Source organism: Tursiops truncatus, chromosome 19 (assembly GCF_011762595.2).
Source record: "Tursiops truncatus isolate mTurTru1 chromosome 19, mTurTru1.mat.Y, whole genome shotgun sequence".
NCBI lineage: Eukaryota > Metazoa > Chordata > Mammalia > Artiodactyla > Delphinidae > Tursiops > Tursiops truncatus.
This window is the reverse complement of record NC_047052.1, coordinates 31,361,306-31,368,967: the sequence shown is the minus strand read 5'-3', so window position 1 is coordinate 31,368,967 and position 7,662 is coordinate 31,361,306.

The window sequence follows — 7,662 nt, the reverse complement described above, 5'->3', positions numbered from 1 at the left end:
CCGCCTAACTGCTCATGAGGTCAGGATGGATTTGGGATGGTGCACAAATGCCTCTGGTCCAGGAGACAATGTGGGAGACTGAACCAAGTGCAGGGGATGTGTCCTAAGACGCACAGTCTTGGAGTGCATTGTACCAAATTATGCTACTATGTGAATGAGAAATTTCCTTAAAAATTTTAAAGGTAGATTCTCAAGACTAGAGACATTATTTCAATATTGCTTCCTGACAGTTATATGGTAGAGGTTATTAAACAATGTTGATAAGCACATAGAAAAGAAAGAAGTAATTACTAAGACCCAATATTGGTTCTCCAAGAGCAGATCATACTGTACCAACCAATTTCCATTTTTGATAAAATTATTCCTCTGATAAACATTGATCTAAGCAAGGCTTTTGATCATGTCACTCATAATGCTCTTGTGGACAACATGCTGAAACACAGGTAGGATGACTGTACAGTTAAAAAGGCATTTGTTGGGAATTCCCTGGAGGTCCAATAGTTAGGATTGCATGCTTTCACTGCCAAGGGCCCGGGTTCAATCCCCGGCGCAGGAACTAAGATCCCACAAGCCACGCAGTGTGGCCAAAAAATAATAAATAATAAGTAGATAAATAAATAAAAAGGAATTTGTTGGGGCTTCCCTGGTGGCGCAGTGGTTCGCAGTCCGCCTAACGATGCAGGGGACATGGGTTCGTGCCCCGGTCCGGGAAGATCCCACATGCCGCGGAGCAGCTGGGCCCGTGAGCCATGGCCGCTGAGCCTGCGCGTCCGGAGCCTGTGCTCCGCAACGGGAGAGGCCACAACAGTGAGAGGCCTGCGTACCACAAAAAAAAAAAGGCATTTGTTGCTGACTTCAACCCACCATACTTATATTCAACCTAGAAGTCTCTAGAGATATGCCATAAGATTATTGTCTTTATATCTGCTATGCTCAATATTCTTCCTTCGGTAATTTGTATAAAGACATAGCAGGCATACTCACCCAATTTATGGATGGCATAAATAGGGGAGGAATAGTTGGTATGTTTGATGGCAGAATAAGGATTTAAATTGTACTGACAGTTCAGGTTGCTAGGTCAAAATCGACCATACACAATTTAAGTGTAATAGAATCTGTCTTTAACATCAAAAAAAGTCAACTATGTAAATACAGGGTCAGAGAGCTGGACTGACAGCAACTGACTCAGAAAAAATCGGAGGGTTTTAATTAACCCAAAGCTCAATATGCCCCAACAACAGAACTGCTTTTTGTATTTAATGCAATTTTAAGCAGTAATAAAGTATTATTTTCAGTTGAAGGGCAATGACGATCCTAATAGAATCTGTGAGGGGCATATTACATCTGGAGTATCATTTGCTCAGTTCTGGGTGAAAGAGTGAGCGATTATATACAGCAGGGATTCGGAATGCATGTCACACAGAAATGGTTATCAGCACTGAGGACAAATGAGAACAAAATGATAATATTTTCGGGGAATAATAATGTCCTCCATCTATTTGAAGAGCATTCAGGTGTAAAAGGGAGTAAACCTAATCTTTGTTGCTGTATGTTTTAGTGCACTATTGCCACATTAATGCTGCGGCTTATTACCACATCTGTTTGCCTCATAGGTATCTGCAGGTGAGCTGGAGTTTGTCTGATCTGATGTAGGCTTGGCTGGGCTCTGCTTCAGGTCATGGCTTGGGTTCAGTTTTATTCTCCATGTTTCTTTGTCTTTGAGAATCAGTAGGTGCCGTGGGGAATATTTTTCTCATAGTGATGGAAGAAGCACAAAAAGGCACACAAAAATCAAAGCCTCTCTGGGCATCACATCCAACAATATTCCGGTTGTCCAAATCAAGCCATCCCAAAGTCAAGGGTCAAGAAATTACAACGAGGCCATGGGAAGGGAACTGGATGTATTAGTATTACAAAGTAGTAAAACCAGTAGTTCAACTTATCCCACCCCAGACTAGTAGGGCAAAACTAAATTCAGTGGGCTAAAGAACACTGATTCTGGTATAATGTAATAAAAAACTGAAAGATCATTGAAACTGTCCAATGATAGATGTAAACTAGCAAAATTCTTGTCCCAGATGAAGTTAGAGTCCAGTGGTCCATTTTCCGAGAACATCATAAATGGAAATCCAGTATCATTTAGGAAGTGAGACACTGAGCCAGCTGGTCGCTTTCCACCTCTAACATCCTTCAATTCCATGATTCTGTTCTACCCCACATGCTTCTCTCCAGACTCTGACATCCTGAGGCTATTACTCCCCAAGCCATCCCCTGGGAAGGTTAATTATATATGGCTTTTTTGTGTCCCTGAGGGTTTCACATGAGTATTCCTTATCTTCCCAATTGCTTTGGAAGAATTTCAGTCGTACAGGCTGGGTCTTAAACTTCTCTTGCCCTGTTTATAGCCACTGGCTCAGTGTCAGGCACCAAGTCCTTAGCAATGGCATTGAACAACCACCCAATCCCCAGCCCAGCCCAGACAGTCCTGAACAAAATCCAGACTGAACTGAAAGCTACAAAGAGGGGAGAATGGCAAACAAGAAGAGCAGCTTGTATCCACAGATGGCCCATGGGACAGTAAGCTTGCTGAGGGCAGGAACGTTCGTGCACACAGAAGCTTTACGAATCTTCAGAGACGCTCCATAGTCCCTTGCTACATAACTGAACCCTCTCCCTCCCAGCCATTGTGTCTTGAATGCTATTTTTATCCTATTGTAATGCATGCAGTCGCGTGCCCCACTTATTTTGACTTCTGAGGATGTTCATTTCCCTAGGATCTCCAAATATGTCAGGTTTTCACTGAGGGCTACAGAGCCCTCACAGGTGTAGAAAGCATATAAATATGTGCTAATGGTTTAGATTCCTAGAAAAATGTATATCTATGAAGGAAGCATGGATTAAGCATAGCTAGTATGTAAGATTTTGTCTGCCTATCACCTGCCATAAGGCAGGATGGGAAGTGAATGTGTCAGACAAACCTGGGATCAAATACAAGCTCCAACATTTACTGCCTATGTGACCTTGGGCAAAATATTTAACCTCTCTGAGCCTTAGTTTCCTCACATGTAAAACATGAACCTCCTCCCAGGGATGCTCTGTGGACCAACGCTGGTAAAAACTGCAATGATAATAACTATCACTATGAGGGCCCACTCCACAGCTGGCCCTATTCTAGGTATTTTACATACACTATTACTTTTAATCTTCACAAAAGGGTGATGAGGTAGGGGATTGCATTGCTCCTGAGGCTCAGAGAAGTTAAGGAACTTACCGAAAGTCACACAGCTCATGCGTGAGGGTTGAACCCAGGTATTTGACTTGAAAGCCCGTTCTGGAACATATCAATTGCTCAATATTTCTTGTTTCCTTTTTCCTTTTCTTCAGTTATTTGATGCTATTCCAAAATCCTCCGTGTGGTTGCTGTAGGCAATCTTTGCCTTAATTCTATAATGCATCATTCCCTCTTTCTCTTTTCTCTGCTTGGTTCCCAGGTAAATGTTTAGTATTTTTTAAATGCCCATATATTAAATGTCCTTGCTAATATACAATTCTTTTAGACTGCCCTGCCTTGTTTGGATTAGGGAGAAGTGGAAGGGAGGCAAGGAGAAAGGCCCATGAACTCCAATAGCCTTTGTAGCTTTTATTCTCTGTTCTCATTTCAGAATGCTGTGTCATTCCGTGATACCCTCCTCTCAATCTGCCTTTTCCTGGAGAACGCCAGCCTGATTTCACTTCCCTTTTAAACTATCCACGGCTCTGTGTGGGCCTCGATCACTTCAGCTGTATTGCACTGGGCCTCACTAATGGTACAATATCCTTTTCATCAGAAGGTATCCAAAATGGCACAGTAGACTTTTGTACACAGCCAGAATCGCCGCATTCATCACAGATACCATGCACTGATCCAACGAATACCCTCATTTTCTCTTTTCAGGAATGGCTGGTGTCAGCTTTCATCCTGCCTCTTACGAACCAGGAGCTTATTTTCTCAAAGTCTTGTGACTGTTGTTTTCCAATCTCTGCCAGTTTCCATTTCTGCATGACATCAGTTGACCGGGATGCCCCTACCCAGGACCGGGACCTGGGTTAATCAACACTTGGCATTCTCCCCAAAGTCTGTTCTGCATAGATTTCGAAAAACCTGTTGCTCTCCTGTTCACCATCTTTCCTCCATAAGTAGAGTGTAGTGGACACATCATTCTCTTTCTTTGCTTCTTGCATAGCTTCACCTGCTCATCATAAGGCAGCCATTCTTACTGCGAGGGCTGATAGATATCCTACGATGGCGATTTAGCCTGAATCTGTTGGGGCCACAAAACATGCTCTAGAAAATTTAAAAGAACAATATAATAAAAAACCCCGCTGTGACCTTTTCTTGAAATATGAACATAGCAAAAAACTTGAGAGGAGGGTTTCCCTGGTGGCGCAGTGGTTGAGAGTCTGCCTGCTGATGCAGGGGACACGGGTTCGTGTCCCGGTCCGGGAAGATCCCACATGCCGCGGAGCGGCTGGGCCCGTAAGCCATGGCCGCTGAGCCTGCGCGTCCGGAGCCTGTGCTCCGCAACGGGAGAGGCCGCAGCAGTGAGAGGCCCGCGTACCGCAAAAAAAAAACCAAAAAAACAAAAAACTTGAGAGGAGAGAGCCTGAAAATAGGTTAATTGCAGTTTAATTGTATATAACAAGAGCTCTCATTGATGGAGCCTGTAAGAATGCCAGGGCAGTCTCCCAAACATGTTCTATACATTATATCATTTAATCTATATCACAAGTCACAGAGGAATACATTATTTTCACCCCAGATTTACCAAAAAAATGAAGGCTAAAAAGGGTTCAGTCATTTGCCCAAAACCATGCAGCTAGTGAGTATCAAAGGAGGGATTTGAACCCAGGCTTTGGCTGATTTCCAAGGCCACGAGCTTCACTACTGTTATCCAGTGCCCCTTGCTTTTTGCTCCGTGCACCAACCCTCTGATGTTTCCGTATTTGCCTTCTGGTTAATGTTTAGTCCCTCTTTCCTAGTAGCACGTCAAGGGTGTGGCATGGGCTTTCTGCTTCCTGAATAAATGTTTGTTACTCAGTTTAAACCAGCCCTACTCCTTTCCAAAGAGACATTAAAATTGACAACCCTAAGCTGAATTGAGAACCCATGCACGATTAGCTACGATGTAGGGTTTTGTTTTCCCTTTTACATTGTTGAAGCTTCTTTAGTAGCAAAATGACCCAAACATTATTTAACCTTCAGACAATCCCAGAGGACCTGGAAGACACCCCCAAACACCCAGGAGGGGTCACTGGGGATGCAGGGATTAAGGGAAGACCCTGACATAGGATTGTTGGTGGAGGGAAGAGAATTGTGGACAATTCTTTTTCTATTGCAAAAAGCAACGTCGTGGAGGGAACGTGGGATTTCAGACCCAGGCCTGTGGGATGACCTTGGGCAGCATTCTGGGCATTTTGGCCCTCCTTGGCTTCCTTAATGGTGAAATGGAGATGGCCATAGGCTGTCCTAGGAACATCCTGTGGGTTTAGGAGATTTTTGTCTATAAAGTACCCAGCACATACTTGGCACCTTGTAGATGCTCCCAAAACCGAAGCAATAATTCTTCTGAGAGACTAAGCTTGCCTCCCTCTGAAGTCCCATGTGACCCAGGGTTTACGCTCAGCCTGATCTCTAAGCTGCTGAGTGAACCTGGACTTGTTCATCCTATTGCTGACTCAATATCCTGCTCGGGAAATAGATCTCATCATCCCACTCTGCCTTTTATGGATTTTGACAAGGATAACTGAGAAGTCCATGTAGCATTTTGAAAATCTAAAATACTATCAGATCACTCTTTTGTTCACACAGTAAAAAGAAAGGAAGGAAAGGAAGGGAGAAAAGGAGACAGAATCCAAAAGTGATGTTTCCAAATTTGCAAAGTGAGTGAGATTGGTGTTTGGTACTTTTGGATCTCTCCTTTCCCTGCCCCTTTTCCGTCCATTAAAAAGGGTGGGGGGAGTGTATTAGGATTCCCCCATGCAGAGAGAGAGAGACAGACAGAGAGACAGACAGACACACACACACACACACACACCCTTCCCGTTATCCTTCAAATTATGCCACCAAGAAAACTGCTTACTCTGCTTTTATGCCAATTGACCTCACTGCCTCAGTTTCCTCATCTATTGAAATGTGTTTAGTAACAGCTGCCCTGCACACCTGCCGAGTCATCAGAGGAGCCCAATGGATAAGGGGGTGAGGAAATGTAAGGTAGTATTCAAATTGAGGTGAGAGACTTCCTGGTAGAGAAGGAGCAGTGGGCCAGGAATGAGCAAATCTGAGTTGGAACTCTCATGTTGACAGTCAGCAGCTTTGTGACTTTGGGCAAGTCACTTCACCTCTTTGGGCCTCGGGGTCCTCATCACGCAATGAAGCAGAGCACAGCCTGGCTGCCGTGCCTCTCCGGCTTGGAGGACCCATGAGCTCTCACGTGTGGGGACACCTTGAAAACTGTGTTTTCAATTTGTTTTCAATCTTTTCTCACACAGTAAAAGCACAGACATGGAAACTCCCTATCCTTTTGCATTTTTAGGAGAATCTGAGGTTCCTTTGGGGTTCTACCTTTCTCCAGCCTCTGACAAACCTAGAAGCAGGGTGATGGTAAGACAGAGTGAGCTCTGGGTGGGGAGTACACACCTCACCTAGAAGGGACGGCGGAACTCAGGGCCAACAGACAGTTGGCATGCATGAGTAGAGGTCCAGGGTGGCCAGATTTGATTTTTCAAGGAATGACAACGATCTTGAATTTTCTTAAATATAAAATCTAGCATTTAAAACTAAATTGTATAAAAACTTTAAAGTTTTTTAAAAATAAAACTAAGCATAAGTCACTGGCTCTAAAAAAAGAAACAGTCTCAAAAATAACAGTAAACAGTATAAGAAAAGTTCTCCTGTCTTTTTAAAAGGGCTGCAAACCATAATCTGGTGCATGTGTCCTGTGTTGCAGATTGGGGGCTGAAATCTAAAGAGTGGAAGAAGGCTGCTTGGCTGGTGGGCAGTCAAAGCACTGAGCTGGGACCTCGTAGCTCAGATCAGCATCCCTTGTTCTTCGCTAGTTACAACCAGGTCTCCTGATTTCCTGGGCAGGTCTTGTTCTACCACATGGGCTTCCTTTTCTGGAAAGGCTATGGCAGAAGCGAGAGACAAATGAAGAAGAAAAGGGGAGAAGGAGCTAGTGTAGAAAAGAGAGAGGAGGAACCTGCCTGGCACGCCCTAGCAAGTGCTCAGCATGCCCTTCATTGGAGCACAGGCGGGTACCCTCTTCCTCGGGCGGGCTCCAGCAACCCCAAAATGACAGTGCACCCTGGTCAGGTTTGGCTGCTGCCCCCACGCAAGGAGCAGAACGCATGCAACTGCCAAAGTCCACCTTGTGGGGCTTGGTGCTGCTGTGTCGTCAGTCTCAAGTACTGACCAAGAGTTTTGGAGGCATAGCTTCTGATGGCTTGGCAGGGTTGGCTCCATTCCCGGAGCCCTGCCACTACACCAGGTGAAGGGGAAGTAGATTGTGAAACACTCTGGATATTATCACAGGTTATTAAAAGAAAGCAGCAACCGCCCAACCTGATTGTGCCACGTTCCTGATAGGAAGCAGAGAGAGGGAGGGGGTCTTTGATGTTCTTAAT